Consider the following 23,722-nt stretch of genomic DNA (forward strand, 5'->3'; position numbering starts at 1 on the left):
AAAGTTAAAAAATTATAAAATTGTCACTCCAAAAAAAAAAAAAAAGTTGTCAAAATAATGTTTGCAAGGTTTGCAAAATGACGCCAGCTTTGCAAATATTGCTTAAGGACCCGCTTGGTAACATAGTTAGTTTATCAGTTAATTTTAATTTATTTGTTACTATTAGCTGTTTGACTTGGTTAAACAATCAATATGAATGTTCGATTAATTAGTTTTTTTGTAGCAGCTTATTGCTCCAAAATGTTAAAATTAAAAAAGATGCTCAAATCAACTTTTTGAGAAAGTCATTTTGTATATAATCTAAGTATCAACTAACATTTAATTTATCAAACACTTTTCTACAATCTGCTAATGCTATCAACTAGTCAAACTCACCAACCCAATCAGTTAATAACTATCAATTAACAGCTATTTACCAAACACATCATAGTCAATCTCATAATGCATGCATAGTTTCAAATAGCGCCATTGCAAATTATATATTACGGAATATTTGCTATGTTATATACATGGCAAATTATGTCGTGCATCAGGGCGCAAAACTCAAAATGACGTCGTTTTGTATTTTTTTTAAAAAAATTCGTTTCCTGTGTCTGGTATTAATTTCTTTAAAAAAAAAAAAACAAAATTTCTATATTTCGAATATACATAATTGTATAATAGAATATACATAATTGTATAATAGAATGTACATAATTATATAACAGGATACACATACACTTTTTTGAAAAGATAATACACATAATCTAACATAATACATAATACACATAAACCCTTAACATAATACACATAATCTAACATAATACATAATACACATAAACCCTTAACATAATACACATAAACTCTTAACTCTTAAAAAAAAATTCTCTATTTTGAATGTACATAATTGTATAATATAATATACATAATTATATAACAAAATACACATACACTCTATCGCGTTAATTTCCTACACAATTTAACAAAACGACAACGTTTTAGTAGGATGGAGCGCACATTACATATATGCTATGGTGCACGGTATAACGGTTGGTATATACACACGTACAAACAAACTACAATGTAATGCGGCCTTATTAGGACTATAAATCTATAACTACTCGAAGCTATTCAATGAATACTTCAATAGTCAATAAAATATTTTCACTTTAGAAAATAAACTCAAAAACATTTTAAATTTTAGTATATAAAAAGTTAAAAAAAAAATAAATAAATTATGAAAGTCAAATCAGCCTGAACTACACTTGTTAATTAATGGGCATGCAGATGACTTGACGACATGGACTTAAAATTCTTGGATCACTGTACTGAACCAATTCAAATAATATCTAATGAATTGAATCTATTAGGATAATTCATTCACTAATATTCCATCAAATATGAATCTTTTCAAGTCATATAATCTCAATAGTCATTAGTAAATACTGAGAATATCTTATCTTGAGAGCATTTATATCTGTATATATTGCAAGAATTTTACACGGATTTTGAGAAATGCAAGGTGACATGGATGAGTGATAATGTCGAAAGAGGGAAGAAAAATACCTCCCGCAAATTGGATCTTTGCAGATTTGTGGGCCACATTATTTCAATTTACAGAGCTTTTAATGTTGCGTGAATACTAAAATCGCGCCCAGCAAGACGCGTTAAACTAACTAAACAGATTTTGTTTTTTCTCTTTCATCACGTTTTCTCTTTCCTAATCACATTTACAAAAACTCACAAAAAAATCCTACTATACTATTATACATACAAATAAAAGTTATTTAACCGCCCCAACTCGATTAATAATAATTAACAACAAAAGTCCAGACAACGATTATTATATTAAAAAATATAGGATGATTAAGAACGATAAATTAAGAAGAAGAAAAAAAAAAGAATTAATAATTTTGTGATAGTGTGTGAATTAATCTCATTTGTCCATCTAGATAAGATGATCAAGAGTTGTAAATTAAAGACAGAATGAGAAAATACTACGTCATTATGTAATTAAGATAGTGCATTTGGAAACGCTTTATAATGTATCCGCTGATAACTAATAGTACACACACGTGAATACACTATTATAGATTCTTAGTGCATTGTCAATTATTCATGAATGCACTATGCCGTTCTTCCTTTAAAATTTTTAACTTTGGATCATTTTAGATAGACAAATGAGATTAGTTCGCATATTCTCCCGAGACGGATAGTTTTCATATGATTATTTATATAACATTCTTCCAAAAAAAAGAAAAACAATCTTCTTAAATTTACAAAAAAATCACAGCTCCTACCTAAATATGTGCTCTAAATAAATTTCGGATTTTAATCGGTAAATGATTCTAAAGAGATAAATGAATTTAGAAGACAAGTGTCCTCTTATCAATTATGTCTGGGCATGTAAGTACGATGTTAAACACTATGAAAGATTCGAGAACACGCATTATATTCCAAAGAGACAAGCATGTGCATGTTGTCTGATACTCCAAAATATAATGTATGTCACCACTTACTTTACATGCACTGTACTATTTTAAGGTTCTCTTGGTTTAAACTTGTTTTAGATGGACAATGATTCAACTTTGACTCTTTTAAAACTATATATTTATATATGTCTAAACTCATTTAAATTATATTGTTAGGCAAATAATTTTACTTACCCTAATAAAGAAATTTGTTTTGCATGTATTTATAGTGAAAGTATATATATATATATATATATATATATATATATATATATATATATATATATATATATATATATATATATATATATATATAATTTGAAATGTTGGTATTTAATATAGGAGATGGATCATGTGAGAACCAATTGCCCAGGAGAGAACTGAAAACCAATCGCAGCCATCCACGTGTCCATATCTAACAGATCAGAAACACTATTTTTTTTTTTTTTTTTGCGATGACATTTTTTGACAATTTTTGCCCGAACCCCGTTTCATTATTTTTGCCCGAATGCTGACCTTGCGGCACGGGTTCATAGGAATTGTATTGGAGCTCCTTTTGCCCATGGTGACTGATTTTTGCCTTGTCCCCCGGGCTTCACCCTTCCTTATTGTAAATTAAAAAAAAAAAAAAAAATTGTAGACATAGCATGACTTAGTTCCACCTGGGATTATATTATTGTTCTTCTCCATCAATGCAATAATTCACAGTTTTTCTCCATTTCTAAATCTGGTAAATCCAAATCTACATCAGATCATGCCCATCCAATATCATATCCTTTCGATCAGGTTATCTCAGCTGCTATATCCTATGAAACCAGACAAAACATTTACATGTCCATTTCCGACCTATACAATATTCTTTCATGTTATTATTACGATATGATGTCCTTTTGTATATGAGACGTTGGCTAGCTTTACGTGTTAGCCTCCATCGACATACATACAATATCAATGCACTCATATATTTCCCAATCAATTTTTCTCTTCAGGTAAATTCCATCAATTCTACGTGAATATAATATATTTTTGTGGCTGCAGGAATATAATATATGTTATTTCTCAATGGGAACAAAAAAGATTTTTATTAGTCTCAATTCGAACACGGATTTTGTTTCCAGAAGAATAAAAAAAAAAAAAAAAAGTTATGATGTAGATTGCCCTAATCTTATATGACTCCCACGTGTCTTTTATTCTTACTATATAGTACGGAGTATTTTTTTTTTTTCATAGAATAACATGATTGAATTGACTGTGCATATTATTACAATCGCAAAATTTAAAATAAAATATTGATTATTTTTCATCTGCATTGGAGTTATTTATATTGGAAAAAATCAATTGGATTTTGCATATTGATCATCAAAATAACAATTTTTTTTTTTTTAACAAATTAAAGGTGGTGGAACAAGTTAATTTAACATCTCAAAGAAATTAAAATAAAAATATTTTTATTGGTGTCACCTCACTAGTTTTATATAGAGATGAGTATAGATTATTAAAAAATTCTTAAGTATCTCGTACTTCAATATTTCTTACCAAAAATAGAAAGGGCAAGATGTTTTATCATATTTAATGATCAAAATAGAAGAACAATGAATGAAATCTTCCAAATTCTCACCCCCTCCCACCCCACTCCCACGGTCCCACCTACCCAACCAACCAAATTATTATTATTATTATTATTATTATTATTATTATTATTATTATTATTATTATTATTATTATTATTATTATTATTATTATTATTATTATTATTATTATTATTATTATTATTATTATTATTATTATTATTATTATTTTGAAACCAAAAAACACAATGATATATTATATTAAGCCTCAAAAAAAAAAAAAAAATCAGTTCAATCGGCCTGATTGGGAACCAGCTACTTTAGCCAAATCATAATTGAATTGATTCGTAGGTTGAGAAATATACTGAAAGACACAAGAAATATAAAGAAATATATGTGTATAAATTATAAGAAAATTCTTACGTGCCTCATATTTCACTTCTTCTTACATGCCAATTGAAAATGTAAGATATCTTGATTATATTAAATAGTCAAAAAGAAGGAAAGCAAATAATTCTTCCAAATATCATTCCCACCCCCACCCTTTTTTGTTGACGTTGTAACATTATTAGAGTAAGTAGTCTCAAAATATTTTCCATAAATTACAATATATATAGTTGCCCTAATAATTTTATATTACTAGATGTTGTTCTAGTACAATGCTATAAAGTTATATGCTAAGATAATAAGATATATATCTCTCATAAAATTATATGGTCAAATTGAATGTATAAATTATTACAATTACAATACATGAAACAAACAAACAAAAAAAAAAAAAATTTATTTTACACAATTTGCATTGAAACTATCTATATGCTAAAGAATCAAATTGACTTTGCATTTCCACATTAAAAAAAATAATAATAAAAAATGAACAAAGGTGGTGAAACGTGTTACTTGGAGATTGATTATATATCAAAATAGAAATGGTAAAATTTGCAGTCCGATGCATATATAATTAATTACCACTTCCCATCGTCAAATCCAAATGATAATAGTCTTTTATTGGTAGCTACTATGAATCATGTTGTCTGCTTTATTCTGGATTAATATACTTTTCTCAATCAAAGTTCAATTAGGCGGCCGGCCGCTTATGTATTGTCTAATTTGCCGACATGTCGTTCAGGCCATAGGATGGATCCTCAGAGATTCGAACCAATGACTTTTGGCATGATTCTGATACTAAATTAAAGTATGTATATTATTGAGTTAATACTCAAAATGGTCCCTCGACTATGCCATAATTACCAATTTAGTCCTCAATTACCATTCTTACCCAATTAAGTCCTCAACTATGTAACTTTTACTCAATTAAGTCTTCAACTATACAATTCTTACCCAATTTAGTCCTCAACTATACAATTCTTACCCAATTTAGTCCTCAACTATACAATTCTTACCCAATTTTGTCCTCTGTATTAATTTGACTGTTTGTTGACTATCAAAAGTCGGGATAAAATTATAATTTTACAAGATTTCTCCTTCCTCTCCATTTAGCAGCGCCAAACCATGCAGCAATACACTCCGATCAGATTTTGATCGTCAAAAAATCGTTGGAAATCAAATTCATGGGCTATCCGATGCATAACCACTACTTCGATACTGACAGGTTTAGAACCCAACCGGAGCTTATTGCTACATGGTTTGGCGCTGCTAAATGAGGAGGAAGGAGAAAACTTGTAAAATTACAACTTTATTTCCACTTTTGACAGTCAACAAACAGTCAAATTGACAAAGGACTAAATTGGGTAAAAATTGTATAGTTGAGGGCTTAATTGGGTAAGAATGATAGTCGATGACCAAATTGGTAATTACGACATAATCGAGGGACTATTTTGGGTATTAACTCTATATTATTTAATGTCACGTTTTGATTGTAGGATGTTAGATTTGGTTCACTAAGTCGTCAGCCTCCACCCAACATTATTAATTAAAGATATTGATGTCAGGATCAAGCGCTTCTAACTTTATTTCCTTATACTTATTAGTTTCAATTGCACAACATGTTTTCAATGGTTCAACCAACTTTATTTCCTTATACTTGTAATCTACATAAAAAATAATTTTTCTATAAATGTGTTAAATAGTGCAATCCCAATCTTTTTTGCATGCAATTCCATTATTACTCTGGCATAGCTTTTTAGGAGATAAGTAATAATGTCATTATCTCTATCTTTGGCAACCTTAAGCACAATACCATATATCTCCTATGTGTGTAAGTATTATGATCAATCAATTCTTTTTTCCTGTTTAATTTATTCTTTTTGGGGTGTCTTTTTTCAATTACAGCTCGACCACACCTTAATTGAAGACTCCAAATATTGAATTGAAGTTATTAATTTCCTAGTGGTCATGGTTTATCTGGGGAAAGGGAAATCAACATCCACTCTATCTGACAATATGCATTGAGTAAATTCTGATCGTATTTTTACAAATCACAAAGAAGAGATAAATCACAATAGATAAACCCTATGCGACGATCTCAATCAAAAAGGTACTAATAAGAATCTAACATTTAAATATGATAATCATATATGTTCCATTCACTTGGTAACTCATTCTCAATTTTAATAGTGGGTGCATATGAGAATGTGTGGTTGTAAATTAAAAAATAGTGATCATAATAATGTTGTCATGAGATGTGATTCTAATGATGAGTTGGACCGATATGATGCAATTAATAGTGGTTCTAATACTAACTTTAGCAGCAAAATTTTGGTTATTGTATCCAGCTAAACACAAAAAAGGAATGATGGCTGTAAAGTAATAAAGTTGAATTTGCATTTTTTGACTTTTAATTTCAACTATTAACTTTCCGGAATTTGATAACCCCAAATCCTCCATGCACATTGCATCATATGAGAAGATCAGATCAGGTTTACTATACTACAAGAATAGTAGTAATAGTTTGTTAACAGCTTAGATTAATTCATGAGTTGCATAACTGATAAATCTAAAAAATATTATTAGTCAAGAAGTAAATATTAGAGAATCCGGGACTATGTGGTCTAATGGTATCCGGGTTGGACTTCTATTTGGAAGGTTATGAGTTCAAGCCTCAATGGAGGCGTTATTGGTTTTTTGTGTTTCAGTAGATTGAGAAAGTATATGAACAGATGCTACAATGTAATAGGGCCAGTAACATTCAAAAAAAAAAAAAAAATTAGAGAATCAATTTAAAAGGAAAAAAAAAAAACAATTTTCTTAACAATCATGCAAGTATTATAGGTTAATTTGTGACTTTGTGAGGCTATAGACAACATGCGTGAATCTGTTATAACGTATTGTTAGGATAAATATTTTAATTAGAGATCTGTTGCGATAAATATTTTACCATTTTGCATGTTGATTGGGGATGCCCTAATTATAATCAAGAATTATCCTAAGTAATTGTCCTTAACGTACGGTACTAGCTTAATAGGGCACACGTGTGCAGAAGGTGGGTTATTTTCTATCTCTCTTTTTATTTTTATTTTTTTGTTTTTTTTTTTTAAACGATTATTGTAAACGAGAATGCGGGAATTCCCTGGAGCGAGCGGTCAGGTGGTTGTCACAATCGGAACCAGCTGGTGACACCTGTCAAAATCATAGTGGTCCATTCCAGATACTTCGAAATACAGTCATGAAGAACACTGGGCTTTAATAAATCTATCTATCTAGTATTCATATGCATCCCGTCAGTATAAATTTTAGTAACAGAATATTTTGTTAATTATTTATTATTCTTAACTTGTTGATTTTTGATAAGAAAGTTCTTAGGTTCTAACCTCATCTCAATCAAAGTTGACATAATTGTGAAACATATATTATTAAAATGTATGATAAGGTGTATTTACCAAAGTTTTTACCATATATATATGGGCGTGCTCCGGTGAGAACTACTGTCCAGGAAAAAACTAAGAACCAATCGCAGTCGTCCACGTGTCCATATTAGAATGAACTAAGAACCAATTGTCGCCGTTCACATGTCTAGATTTAACGAATCAAATGTAATTTTAAAGAACGACAATGTGACATTTTCACAAATAACTCAAACTTTGGTGCAAGTAATGTGTGTAAAAGTGTAAGTAACTGGTGCAAGTTTGCAAAAAAATTCACCTACAAGTGCAACCATTTTCACTAAATAGTGCAATTATTTTATCTTTTTAACATTATTGGTACACCTAATGATAACGTCTTTCACATTGGTGCACTTAATAATAGTGTTTGGTGCAACTAATGATAACGTTAGGTGCACTTAATATTGATGCTCAGTGTACATTATTTGTTTCACTTTTAATACATTCATTTTACTTGCACTTTTAATATATTTTTTACTTGCACTTAGGTGCACTATATAAAACTGTTACTTGTACTTTTAACACAATTTACTTGCACTTCAAAGTTCAATTATTTATGAAAAATGTCACCGCTTAGAAAATAGTATTTTTGATCCGTTAGATCTGGACACGTGGACAGCTGTGATTGGTTATGAATTCTCTCATGGCACTTGGTTTTCACCTTATTCATGTCCTCTCTCTCTCTCTCTCTCTCTATATATATATATATATATATATATATATATATATATATATATATATATATATATATATATATCATACAACATTACAACTTGTTCTTTATTTGACGCGATTCAAGAATTCAAACATTTGCTCATTCAAGAATTCAAACATTTGCAATCTGTAATCATGACATAGACTAATATTGGGCGGCGGCTTCAAGTACTGAATCCAGCATTTTGTTATTGAAACATAATACTGACTGCTATGCAAATATAAAGAAATAAAGTTGTGTATTCATTTTAACTTTGACACTGATACCTTTTATCTGACAATTGACATCAGAGCATGATTAAAAGCGTAGTAGTGACTTTACATATTTCATGAGAACTAAACTAGGCCCCTACCCCCCATCTAATTGTTGATATCAAATACAATACAATGCATACGGTAATGAACTGTACGTACTGTCTGCACAAAGATCGCCAAATTATATTATTATAAATCCGATCCTCTGCTCCCAGAAAGAGCCAATATGAACCCCTGCAGGTTGACAAATGCAGCAACAGCGAAACTGCATGCATGCATGCTTCCAGGATATCAATAATACCCATAATATATATAAATATAATCCAGCCAATTAAGGTCATTATTCATGGTGCCAACGAGGAACTGTGAACTGTGAAGCTAGCCAGGTTGTCATACAACGTAACGTGTCGACCCCTTCATCTTCCTCCCCGTACGTTGTCTGTCTGTTCTTCAGATTCATATGTATAAATTAGGTAGCTAGCTATCCTAGGCAGATCGAGGATCTTGGTGGGGATACTGAGGTGCAAATGATTTGGGCAGGTGTCAAATTCTTATAACCTTTCCCATGCTTTTCTTCTTAGGTTTCGACAACGTCGCATGCCTTTCTTTAAACCCTACACTTTCCTGCTACTCCTAAAATATCTATCCTTATATCGTTCATGTACCTCACCGCCATTCCTTTAAACCCTTAGTCTTTTCAAAATGACGTGGTTTCTAGGTAGCATATTAACCGCCCATTAGCGCACGATACATCACGCTTTAATTATTTATATACATTAAACTTTGTTTTCTGTGTTGCAGTCCAAATAGTCAATACTATACCCGAGTTTAATTTTGTGAATTTCTTAGGACGAGAGCCACAAAACACAATTTGTTTGACTTAAACTTTGTTTTCCCTGAGTTTAATTTTGTGAATTTCTTAGAACGGGAGCCAAAAAACAAAAGGTGTTTGACTTAAACTTTGTTTTCTTAAATATATAGAAACAACATTATAAACATACTATAGATTAAACAAAAGTATATATATATATATATATATATATATATATATATATATATATGTGTGTGTGTGTGTGTGTGTGTGTGCGCGCGCGCGCGTGCGCATGTGTAGATTTTTTAACATATTAATTTGCATATAGAGCAAATAATAAGAACACATAGTACAAACTACAAACACACATATGGGGGGTGTGGGTTCGAGCCTCAGTGGAGGTGGCATTGACTCTTTGTGTTTCAGTAGGTTGAGAAAGTAGTTATGAACAGATACTATATTGTAATAGAGTTAGTAGCATTCAAAAAAACATGATAGGATTATAGTATAATGTTTATGTACATACAGGTTTTTTTTTTTTTAATATAAACATATAAAATAAATGTTAAATAGATATGATGTACCTACAATTTAATGTTTATGTACATTAAAGTTTAGGTTTATGAACATATAGATCATAACAAATATATTAAATATAGTACATGATGAAAGTTATTAACATGATGTGCTAGTTGACACAGCTAACGACTTAATATAAAATAACGTTATTTTAGACCAGAGTCTACCATGCAAGATAAACCATGATTCACGATATAATTTGGGCTAAAATAGTAAAATGCATCGTGCATTTCCTCCATCACGATTAAAATTTAAAAGTAGCCCAATTTGAGAATTAATATATATTTCAAGAATACTTTTCTATTTGAGAATAATTGATTAAATAAAATATATATTTCAAACTAAAAGCTATTCTACTTATATTGGAATATAAGGATAAGAATTTCTTTATTTGAGTAGCACATATATATAAGTGCTTGTTGATATATAGGGTAGCTGGACCCTATATGTGTGTGCGCGCACACGCGCACACACACACACACACACACACACACACACACATATATATATATATATATATATATATATATATATATATATATATATATATATATATATATATGTATGTTAATTTACTATAATTTGTGTCATTTAATCATTTATAGCACATCAATAAAATAATAATTTTTTTGAATGACCATATCAACAGAACTTCTAAATTATTGTGATTTATCTTCTCTATGATTTGTTGATGATCTCCTAACATGATTGGATAATAGCACTACCAATCAAACTTAAAATGTTAATACAATCATTAACAACCATACCCTTATAAGACAATTTAATAGAATAACACATGATAACTTTGTTAATTGAGAGTTTAACATTGATGTCTTAAAATTTTTATTTGATCCAAGAGCTGAGAGAGCTTTTTTGCAAGCCAATGTGTTTGCCAGTTACACAGGTTCTGTGTCTCCGAGAAGTATATATCGACAATATAATTCATTATTTTATCAATTGAAAAATTAAAAAAAAAAAAAAATTGCCAAGACAAGTATAGGATTTTGGTTTAATAGAGTCAAAATTGTATAATTGCATCTTACTCAACCACCAATCACACCCTATACACATTCACATACATATATATATATGCACACGCAATATTACTAAAAAAGTATGAAAGTTTTTTCCTTTGATGATTTGTGGAAGAATAATTATTAATAGGTGAGGCTAGTCAGCAAGTGGAGTGGGTTATGAGTTTTTTTTTTTAAAAAAAAATTAAATTTTCTATTTAATGTGATATTTTCACTTCATTGACCATAAAATGAACTTTCATTTTTAATAGGGTTTTTTAAATAATTTTAATTATTTATTTTATAATGATATATGTTCCAAACCAGTCATTTGGGACAGTTGGTAAATATACAACGAATTTAATACAATTGAAAGGTTGAATATAACACACCACATTGCGAGTCGACATTTCAATAAGAATATATATATTTTTTTGTTTAAATCTTTGGTACATATCGAGCTAAAAACAACAAAATAATATTAGGATGTTAAGTCGAGTTTACTTTAATTTTTAATTTTTCTATTTTTAGTTTTCTTTTTTCCGATTTTCTGTTCCTGCTTCTGTTTTCTAGATGTACAAGTAAATGTATTACATGCCGGCCTATTACCTATTATCTAAAAAAGGGACAAAAGAAATTCTCCAATTAGTAAATGCACTAGTCTGATCTCTCACTCTCCGAATCTCAATCTTTGATACATCTAAGAGAAGCAATCTCACAATAATATCTCTAACGAACTGTCACATATACTTATGTCTCAGTCATACATCTGCTCCAAACTAGTGAGGTATGTGTGAAATCATGCTAGAGTCACACTCTTAGAACCATGGATGAACATGAACTATCATTATCAATAGAATTAAATGAACACATAGTATTGTGACATTTGATGAGGGAAATTCAATTATTTTTGTTTTCTTTATATGATATTGTAGATATATATGCTAGATGCACCGGTCCTATATATATGATGTACCGGTTATGATCTGAGGATGGGAGGTAGTATATATACATATATAGATATAATTGAAAGCTAAGGTGGATTCGCGATCCCACCTTGGAAATGAATAGCGCATGCGTACGTACCTATATGATATATGTATTATATTATTGGTAGGTATCTAGCATCTAGCATGGGGTCAAAATTTTGAAAGTAACATATATATTACTTCAACATTAATTTTTATAGAATGTGGCACGTGAAAAATAATTGGACAAGTTATAAGTATAGGTACAATAAGTTTTTTTTTTTTTTTTTTAAATAGTAATGGCGTAATAAATTGGACCGACAATAACTATCTAGAGTTACATTGTGAAATAAGGGACTGGGACATAAGAATGTATTAGTGGAGTTAGTATGAGGCAGTTAGTTGGTCTGATGAGAATCGGAGCTGTTTGAGTAACTGTTACAATATAAGTACAAGTGAATGAGTGTATGTGTAGATGATGTTCTCTTAATGGGGTAAAATTAAAGGTGTTTATTTATACTATAGACGTTAACCAGTTATGTGATTACTTGTAGCAAGTGTGGTTGATGTGCCACATTATAATTGCAAGAGGAAGTTAAGGCAGTCGGTTACCTAGCCACATTTTTTATGTTTTAATAATCACGACGAGGCAAACTTGAAACCTTAAGATTGCCTATCAAACTAGACTGTCCAACCAACTTAACTAGTGTTGTCCTTGATACACTAGTGTATATATTTTCTATATTTGGTGTTCATGATGATCTTATTACGTTTAGGGTTTCCTGATGAATCCCTATCCAATTTGGTCAAGCACTTAAAAACAAGATCTAGCATCAGTTTTGGAGGGCGGCCTCTAAGGTGGGTTTTAGCCAATTCAAGACGCCTTTCTAGCTTTAAATGCTAGCGGGTAGATACATTTAGTGTCGATTTTAAAAACCGACATTATGCCTAGGTAGTGGACAAGAGTAGTGTCAATCGTACATTGATACTAGCTAGCTTGTATCTAGTGTAGGTTTTAAAAATCAACTATAGATGCCAGTTTTTATAGTAGAGATAATTGACACTATGACATGGTAGCAGACAAGAGCAACGACAACCATATACCTTGACACTAGCTAGCTTAGATCTTGATGGGGTAAAATTAAAAGTATTTATTTATACTATAGACGTTAACCAGTGATGTGATTACTTGTAGCAAGTGGGGTTGATGTGTCACATTATAATTGCAAGAGGACGTTAAGACAGTCGGTTAATCCACTTGGATGTCAGTCAAGTTATGCGCCCATCAAGTGTCAGTCATAGCTAGCCTCCAGCTACATACTTTGTCATCTAGCTTGCAGGCTTAACTCCTTCGACGGTTAACAAAGGGGTTGCTAGTCATAGGTCTATTCTATTACAATGTGAATTATTAAGCCAATTGAATTATCTTATAATCATCAAGTGGAAGCACTTATTTCTATATAGCATATTTTTACTAATGTGAAATTGGGATGAGGCAAGACAAGTTTTTATGCCATTTCACTTTTTTTTTTTTTCCTAATTTTATGAATATACTTTTAAAATCAATTTCTTCATGCATTCTCCTATTAATTATTTTAAAACATATATGTATATAAAATTCATCCACCCATTTAATAAAAAAATTTAAAATCTAGAGCCGACCAAAATCTTAAACTGACCACACTCAAAATAATTGAGCATGCCTATTACAATAGAATGATAGATAACGATTGTCACTCTAAATAATTAAATTTAATTTTTTTTTTTTTAAAAAAAAAACGACAACTGTCTAAATTGTTTTACTCCCCTAAATTTCATATTACTCCCCAAGTTTTCAATCTTAATACAAAATGGCAAAGATTTTGTATGGTGATTATGTTTTTAATTAATAGATTTTTTAAAAGATTTTTTTCTCCATAAATATAATCCACAATTCAAGATAAATTAATTTTTCCCACGTTTGATTAATGTTACATTCATGATTGATAATTACTCCTTACTCCCATTTAATGTGCCCGATTCTATTAAGTATTAACAATGTTTAACTAAAATTATTTACAATTTAATTTTTCTAATAATAATAAGTTTAATATTAGAGTGTAAAATTTATATATTTAGAAAATATATTAAAAGTACTATTAAATACAAAATGTTAAATTAAAAATAAACAAAATACTAAAGAAATAAATAAAGAGTTAGTTTAACCAATATACAGTAAACATAATAAATAAAAGAGTTAATACCATTTGAGGTCCTCCGAGTATAGTGGTTTTGCCAAGTTTAATCCTAAACTTTCAAATTGATCATATGTGGTCCTTCGACTTTCAAATTTAACCATTCATGGTCCAAGTTAACCACATATGGTCCTTCAAGTTTCGAAATTTAACCAGTTGTGGTCCTCTTGAAAGGACCATGGTTGGTTAAAATTTAATAGTTGAAGGACCATGTGTGGTTAAATTGGACCACGAATGGTTAAATTTGAAAGTCGAAGGACCACAGATGGTCACTTTGAAAGTTTAGGACTAAACATGACGAAACCACTATACTCGGAGGACCTCAAATGGTATTAACTCTAAATAAAATATGATATATGGGTTATGGAGTATAAAACGTATGCCAAACATAAGTTTGAACCCTAAATTTATGGGGCATTCATTGCTTTGTCATGTAGACTAGAAGAAAATATAAATCGTGAAACATGTCTGAACTGACCGAGAGACTCTTAAATGTTTATACACAAATGTCTAAACAATGACAAACATAATATTATGTGTGACTATCATCAGGGACGGAGTCAAAAAATTATTTGAGTGGGGGCGAAGTTTAAATGACAATAGAAATGTCAATTACAAAATATCAAACAACCATAATAATATTAAAATACAAAATATATTATAAATTACAATAGAATGTTTTCGATAGATTACACGATAGTTAGAGTCGGAGTTAAAAATATAATTGAGTGCGGTAAAAATGTGAAAATATTTATGACAAAATATGAAACATAATCAATTAGATAAAATAATTTGAATAACATTATGTTCATAAATAATTTTTAATTTTAATTTTACAATTAAATATAATATAAACGTGTATACTACATTAATTAAATGATTCATAAAAAATAGATTAAAACAGCATTTAATTGTTAATTAAATTAATTTTTAAAAATAGACTAAAAATATTTAATTTATTCTGGATAAAAAATGAAAGAGATAAATAAAGGGATAAGGTGAGAGAGTGGAGACAGTTGCCCCCATAGTAACTCCGTCCATAACTATCATTAACATTTTTCATTTTCTGTTAACATATTGTATTACGGAGTAGTATTTATATTTCTAATGTACAATGTACAATTAATTCAACAAAAATTATTTCAATCAAATATTTTATGAACGTGTGAAAGGTATAAATGTTACTTTTGGTAAAACTCAAAAGCTTAAATCTCAAAGAGGTAAGAGGTCAAGAGCTAATGTTGAGGTACCTCCAAATGAAAAGAGTCCATGGAAAAAGAAATCCATATTTTTTGATCTTCCATATTGGAAGACATTAGATGTGAGACATAGTATTGATGTGATGCATGTGGAGAAAAATGTGTGTGATAGTCTTGTTGGAACTCTTTTAGATATAAAAGGTAAGACTAAAGATGGACTCAATGCTAGATTAGACTTGATTGAAATGAACATAAGAGCAACATTAGCTCCACGCCAAGGGGATAAGAAGACATATTTGCCACCAGCTGCTCATACTTTATCAAGAAAGGAGAAAATAAGTTTTTGTGAGTGTTTACGTGGAGTCAAGGTACCACAATGGTACTCATCAAATATTAGAACACTTGTGAATATGCAAGATTTAAAATTGGTGGGATTGAAATCTCATGATTGCCATGCCTTAATGCAGCAACTATTGCCAGTGGCTGTTAGAGGTATATTGCCCAAAAAGTTGAGATATACTATTATAAGGTTTTGTTTCTTTTTCAATGCTATCTGTGGAAAAGTGATTGATCCAGACAAACTAGATGAATTGCAAAATGGCATTATTGTTACATTGTGTCAGTTGGAGATGTATTTTCCACCGTCATTTTTTGATGTCATGGTTCATTTGGTTGTACATCTGGTGCGAGAGATCAAACAGTGCGGTCCTGCTTATTTGAGGTGGATGTACCCATATGAACGGTACATGAAAGTCTTAAAAGGTTATGTGAGGAACCGGTATTGACCAGAAGCATCTATTGTTGAAAGCTATATTGCTGAGGAGGTAACTGAATTTTGTACTGAATATTTGGCGGGGGTAGAAGCTATTGGCCTTTCTAAGTATCGACATGAAGGAAGAAGTGTTGGGAAAGGTACTCGAGGACGCAAAGTAGCCGGTATGCCTCGTGAAGATATTGAGGAAGCACATTTGTACATCTTGCATAATACAAGTGAAGTCGAGCCATATTTAGATGAGCACAAGGCACTGATTAAAGAGCAAAATCCAAGAAAGACAGACATGTGGATTGTGAGCGAACATAATCGTACTTTTATTAGTTGGTTCAAGAATAAAGTTCTGAGTGCTACTAACTATTCTGAAACAGTACGATGGTTAGCTCATGGTCCTTGTATGCAAGTCATATGTTATACTGGATATGATATAAATGGATTTTCTTTTTATACAAAAAAACAAGATGAAAAGAGCACTATGCAAAACAGTGGAGTTTCTTTGGTTGCAAATTCAGTGCACTTCAGTAGTTCAAAAGATAAAAATCCGGTCATTGCAGAGTTGTCATATTATGGTGTGATTGAAGAAATATGAGAGGTTGATTATGTTCAGTTCAAAGTGCCGATGTTCCGATGTAAATGGGTAGATAGTAAACACGGTGTTAAAGCTGATGAGTTAGGGTTTACACTTGTCGATTTGAACAGGGAAGGTCACAAAAATGAGCAATTCATAATGGCATCTCAAGCAAAACAAGTATTTTTTGTTACTGATCCTAGTGATAAAAAATGGTCTGTTGTTCTTCATGGAAAGAGACAAATTACTGGTGATGGGAATGAAGATGTTAGTTATGAGATTGAGGAAATACTACCCTTTTCTTCAAGTTTATTACCAGTTATTATAGATAATGAGATAAATGAAGTGCATGCATCACGTGATGATCATCATGAAGGGCTATGGGAGAATTGATTGTTATTTGTAATGCTTTAACTTCTTCTTGTGTTTACTATATCTAAATATTTACAGTTATATTTATGTATATTATTCTTTTGTCAATTCACTAATAATTTCTTTGCTAAACAGGCATATGGATTCATCAAATGACCCCCCTGTTGATAGTACCATCCAAGCTAAAAGTACTAAGAAGAGGCGGGGTGCCACCGTTATGACAAAATTAATTTCTGGGCGTGGTGACACAAAATTGGTGGTTCAATTTAATAAGAAACACGAACCTGTTGGGCCAGGGAGCACCCAATTCAAAAGTTACTTTGCGTTGATTGCACGGAGCAAAGTTCCAATCACATATAAAAATTGGAAAGAGGTCCCAGAAGAGAGTAAAGTGCTGCTGTGGGATGATATCATGGTATGCAACTTATTTATAAAACTATTGAATTAATTGTATTTAATTTGTTTCTAATAAGTAATCTTGTCTTGCAGAGCGTTTATGATATTCCCACTGATGATGTGGATCTGAAGGATTCTTTGATGTCATATGCGGGTGAACGGTGGAGAGATTTTAAAGCTAGATTGAACAGAGAGTACATATTCCATAATGAAGATCCAATAAAGAATACTCCATGTCAAACATACACATTTATTGATCCAAATACATGGAAAACGTACGTGGAGCGGCGTAAAACTGCAGAGTTTGAAGTATATATTGTAATTTTTCTATCAATTATTTATTAACTCAAATATGTTAAAGATATATATTTTTACTTAATGTTTTCTTTTTGTGTAGGAATCAAGAAGGAAACATCAAGAAATACGGAGTAAGAATGTTCATCCACATCATTTAGCCCGAGGAGGCTATAAGAGATTGGAGAAGATTATGATGGATGAGAAGATGAAAGAACAAGAAGAAGCTGCAAGATCAGATCCATCGTCAGTAGTTGTTCCTCCATCTCCGCCAGCTAGACATGAAAAGTGGAAGAGGGCAAGAATGGACAAATCAGGAAATATCAACAATGAAGCGACTAGAATGGTCGTGGAAAAGATTGTAAGTAAAATGTTAAAATTTTCTACATTATTAAATATTGTTTTTATATGTTAGGATTTGCTATCATTGCAAGCTTCTCAAGGAGAGTTTGTTGAGTCCGGTACACAAGATATATTGTCTAGTGCCATAGGTACAGATGAGCATTGCGGACGTGTTAGAGCCATGGGTAGAGCACATGGCTTAAAAAGCTACTTTGGTCCTGCAAAACGTCGTCAAAGCCAGTCTACACCAGAAGTGAAAGATATGATTAAGACAGCAGTTGCTGAGGCGTTAGCAGTTGCCCGAGAGCAATATGAAACATCCTTGCAAGCAGCCATTCGAGAGATGAGGGATGAAATTAGTAGTATGAGGACTCCAGCGGCTCAACCTGTACCATCAAGGCAGGAGGAAGACATGCGTGTAGCTGTCCAACCACATGGTCAAAGTGAAAAAGCAAGCTCTCCAGACCCTTTTGCTGATTTACCGGCCGTAAGTAATCATTTATAACTAATCTTATTATTTATTAAAAACATTTTACCTATTTCTTAATATGAATTCATGCAGTTAGGAGCCGAATGTGAATTGTTTTTGGAAGATCCCATTAGACGTAAAGTTGCACGTGGGATAGTTTACAAGGCCGAAAGGGTTCACGGGATACAAATACATGCGGATCAAGTGAAGGTCACCGTGACTGAAATTCTCGTGTCAAGTGCAAGTGTACCCTTCCCTACCGATGAGGTTCAACTGTTAAGGGATGCATTGCACAACTTTATTATTTGGCCAAAGAAGTTGGTTGAGTTGTATACCGAAGGTGATGAGGTATGTATTTTTAAAAATTTTGGATTTTAAAATAGTGTTTAATTTACTTTTTAAAAATAGTAATTGTTAGTTATATTGAACAGGTACAAAAGACTTATGATTCCGGTGTGCAACGACCTTTTGCTGATCTGAATATAGCTGATCCGTCTTCTTTGAGTCCTCGATGTCTAAAGGTATATAGAATTATTCGCAAACTTGATGAAAATGTTGTGATAAAGATGGAGCGTGGTATTGTGGGCGATGTTGACTATCGCTTACAACTTGACCCGTTGGAGATTATGCGTTTCTTAAGGATGGAGACGTTAGATGTTTCCATATTGCAGTTCTTTATAAGGTAATAATTAAGTTCTTTACTTATATTTGTTTATATAATATTTGTCATTCATTTATTATATTACTGATATATATGATTGATTGTATTTTTGAATAGGGGTCTTTATGACAAATTTGAATTGGCATCAAAGACCACATATGGCTTCTTAGATCCGCATTTCATTCAACCAGTTTCAAATACTATAGATGAACGGACAGGGTATATCAACGTCACCATGCAATATGGCAAAAAACAATGCTATCTAGAGCCATATATTTTAAAGTAAGTTTTAATTGTTTAAAATAAAATAACTTATATATAATACACTTTTATTATATATTATATTTACTTACAACTAATATATTGTTGATTTGTAGTGATCATTGGATGTTGATGGCAATTTGTCCTCAACTTAATGAAATCTATTGGTTTGATTCAATTGGAGGCCAGCCACGTGATGACATCAAAGATATTGTTGAAAAGTATGTGAACTTATAAGTATTAATATGTATAATTAGTAAAGTATAAAGTATTTATGTAAACTAATCTCTTATAATTTTAGGTGTGTCAATTCAGCAAAGTTGTTGAGAAGCAATGGATCAACTCGTTCACCAAAATGGACTAAGGTTTTGGTAAGTATTTTATACATTTGTAAAACTACATATATTTTATTGTTTTTTATTAAATAAAATTTTAAATGTAATTTAATTCAAATGTAGTGTGCTCAACAAGTTGGAAGTACGGCATGTGGATATTATGTGATGAAATACATGCTTGAAATTCTTTCCAAAGAAGCATGTGCGGGAATGGATAAGGCATGTAATTTAATATAATACCTTTCTTTTTCTAATTTTAAAAATGCTAGCTTACTAATTATTTAATAATTATCAACTTTGTAGATTGTTGAGAGAGTTGGTAGATCGAGCTACACTCAACAAGAAATTGATCAAGTAAGAGATGTATGGGCCGACTTCTTTGTTGATGTATGGTTAAGTATGTAAATTAAACAAATTGATATTAGCTTTTGATAATGTTAAGTTGTATTATTAATTAGTATCAAATTGTGAGATTCATTACTTTTATTACTTGTTTCATTATAAATATTAGATTTTACATATTTTGCTGTGGTTGTGGTGAAATAATTGAGCAGGTTTTGGTTGTGGTTGTGCAAATTGAGCAGGTTTAGGTTGTGGTTGTGGTTGTGAGAAATTGAGCAGGTTTAGGTTGTGGTTGTGAGTAGATTTGAGCAGGTTTTTGGGTATAAATGGACATATAAACTGTATATTAAAAAAAAAAAAAACACTTACAACGTCGGCTATTAAGTAATAGCCGACGTTGAATATATTTAAAAAAAAAAATAAAGTTTACAACGTCGGCTAATAGCATTTAGCCGACGTTGTAGGTATTTTAAAAATAATTAAAATACTTACAACGTCGGCTAATTGCTAATAGCCGACGTGGTAGGTGTTTTAAATTATTTTTAAAATACCTACAACGTCGGCTAAATGCTATTAGCCGACGTTGTAAGTATTTTAATTATTTTTTAAAATACCATACAACGTCGGCTAAATGCTATTAGCCGACGTTGTAAGTATTTTAATTATTTTTTAAAATACCATACAACGTCGGCTAAATGCTATTAGCCGACGTTGTAAACTTTATTTCTTTTTTTTTTTTAAATAATATATAACGTCGGCTATATAAATAGCCGACGTTATAGATAATATTTACAACGTCGCCCGCAACAACTACGTATCTTAGCCGACGTTAAAAGGTCTATTTAGCCGACGTTAAAAGCCAGCTGTGTAGTAGTGAATGTTATTTAGAAATAAATCTCTTATGGAACGTACGTTATTGCATACCCATTGAGGTTGAAAATCGAAAATCATTTAACCAAAGTATGAAAATCTCATCATTTTGTAAACCGAAATAAAAATAAAATAAAATAACACTACCTAGGAAATTGTGTGATGGGACCACGATATCTCCATTTATATCCAACAAGCCTCATCAGAACGCAAAAACACGACAATTCCAAAAGTTTGCTAGATTCCGGTTATATTAAATTTTACTTTTTTTTTTCCAAAACGTTGAATCCCAATTCTAAAGACCTCCACATTCCGATCCAGTAGAATATAGGAGCCCCTTTCACTTTGAGAGATTACTCTCACACTGTCGCTGGTGAGACTCGATCTCTGATCATTCTTTCCAACTTTCACCTCTATGACCAGTTAAGCTGCCCATTCGGACAAATTTTACTTCTTATTTTTTCGGTATGAAGTTTTCTTTATTGTTGTTTAAAAAAAGAAAAAAAAAATTGAATCCTTAATTCAATGTTCCCCTACGCCCTAGTTTGATAGAGCATTTAGTCTAAGAGGATGTAAATCATGATAATTGATAACGCTACTGGTGACTCTATCTCGGATCATTGTTCTCAAATTTTATTCTCGTGACCAACTGAACTGCCCATGCGGACTGAAGTTTTCTTTATTATTATTATTGAGTTCACCATTTTTATTTGAGACATTTTGTCCTTCAATTGAAAACTTTCAATGTACATTCAAGATTATTTTGATTTTGATCCACGAGCAATTGATTTTATATAAATTATCTTTATCTTTGAACAATAAGTAAATAAATAAACTAGGAATAAGGTTCAAATTGACCACTGAACGTAACCTGAAAATGCAATTAGGCCACTGAACGAACAAAAAGTGCAATTAGGCCACTGAACACTCCAAAAACGTGCAATTAGGCCACTGAACTCTCCAAACGTATGCAATTTCACTGGATAGCAGGTTACCATCAATTTTAGCAGGTTACCTGCTTACGTGGCAGCTGAGTTGGCATTTTTAATAAATTTTAAATAATTTTTAATAATTAATTTTAATAATAAATTTTATAAAAAATTGAAAAAAAATTAAATAAAAAATAAAATAAAGTCGTTTTTATTTTTTTAAAATTTTTTTAAATAAAAATTTATTATTAAAATTTATTAAAAATAATTTAAAATTTATTAAAAATGCCAACTCAGCTGCCACGTAAGCAGATAACCTGCTAAAATTGAGGGTAACCTGCTATCAGGTGAAATTGCACATTTTTGAAGTGTTCAGTGGCCTAATTGCACTTTTTTTTCGTTCAGTGGCCTAATTGCATTTTCAGGTTACGTTCAGTGGCCAATTTGAACCTAATTCCAATAAACTATTAAACAGAAGACCAAATGCAAGTAAACAACTTGATTAAAAATCTTAAATAAATTTAAATCCTAATTCCTGAAGTAAACTCTTCTTGAATTATCAAGACGAGACGTAATAAGGATCAAATGTGAAAATACTGTATTTCGATTAGACATAATAAGAATCGAACGTGAAAGTAACTTGTCTCGATTTGTTTATATTAGACATGTAATTGTTTGTTCTTGGTTCTTGTAAACTGAAATGGCAACACAAAATTAAAGTTGATAGTTGTAACCTAGCTAGCTTCTTGATCACGTGAACAAGACATCACCATTGTATTACTGCGTACGTACTGGTTGTGATTGGAAACCATGGATCCATGAAGATAAGATTTGTCAAAGATAGACAGCTCTTGTTGGTTTGGACAGATGTTCGTGTTACATGATTTTCTATTGGAACGTAAAGTACTGCGTTGAAGGATAACCTAAGCCACCAACCATACTCAAAGATATTTTATCTTCGGATTTAACAGTATATACATTGCAGAGCAAGAAGTATCATGTCTAAATAATGCTATCCAGCTACACAATCACCCACCCCCTCCCCCACCTGAAGGGTGTGGTTGAGTGAAAGGAATTCATTTTTGGTTAAGGTTCAATCCTTGACTTTGGGAATGGAGCAGCTTTAAATCTCCAGGCCAACTGTCCCATCTAAAAAGGTGCCTACAATTCAGCGAAGCAGTCCCACCCAAAAGAGGTGTCTACAATTCAGCGAGGGGACCTCTCAAAAAGAGGTATCTGCAATTCAACGAGGGAATTAGTCACTATGTTCGACGGTGGAAATTCTGTGTATACCAAAAAAAAAAATTCACCCCCAACCCACCCACCCCCAACAACTCCACCCAGCATTCACTATCTATTGTTCATGATGGCCTAGATTGCATTTCTTATAGTTGCATTAACAACCAGCTCTCAACTCCATTTGGCATTCACTAGTTGCGTTTGCAAAGTTTGACAAAATATGAATTATTGACCATTTA

General features: G+C 31.3%; 1 long non-coding RNA gene across 1 annotated transcript; it reads left to right on the plus strand.

Annotated features, from left to right (window-relative positions):
- Positions 1–8,929: 8,929 nt before the first annotated feature.
- On the plus strand, positions 8,930–20,254 carry LOC109153121. The gene is made up of 5 exons (XR_002049463.1): positions 8,930–8,940; positions 11,727–11,730; positions 19,885–19,989; positions 20,070–20,139; positions 20,227–20,254. It is a non-coding gene; the product is annotated as an uncharacterized LOC109153121 (long non-coding RNA).
- The last annotated feature ends 3,468 nt before the right edge of the window (positions 20,255–23,722 follow it).

Source organism: Ipomoea nil, unplaced genomic scaffold, assembly GCF_001879475.1.
Source record: "Ipomoea nil cultivar Tokyo-kokei standard unplaced genomic scaffold, Asagao_1.1 scaffold2480, whole genome shotgun sequence".
Taxonomy (NCBI): Eukaryota; Viridiplantae; Streptophyta; class Magnoliopsida; order Solanales; family Convolvulaceae; genus Ipomoea; species Ipomoea nil.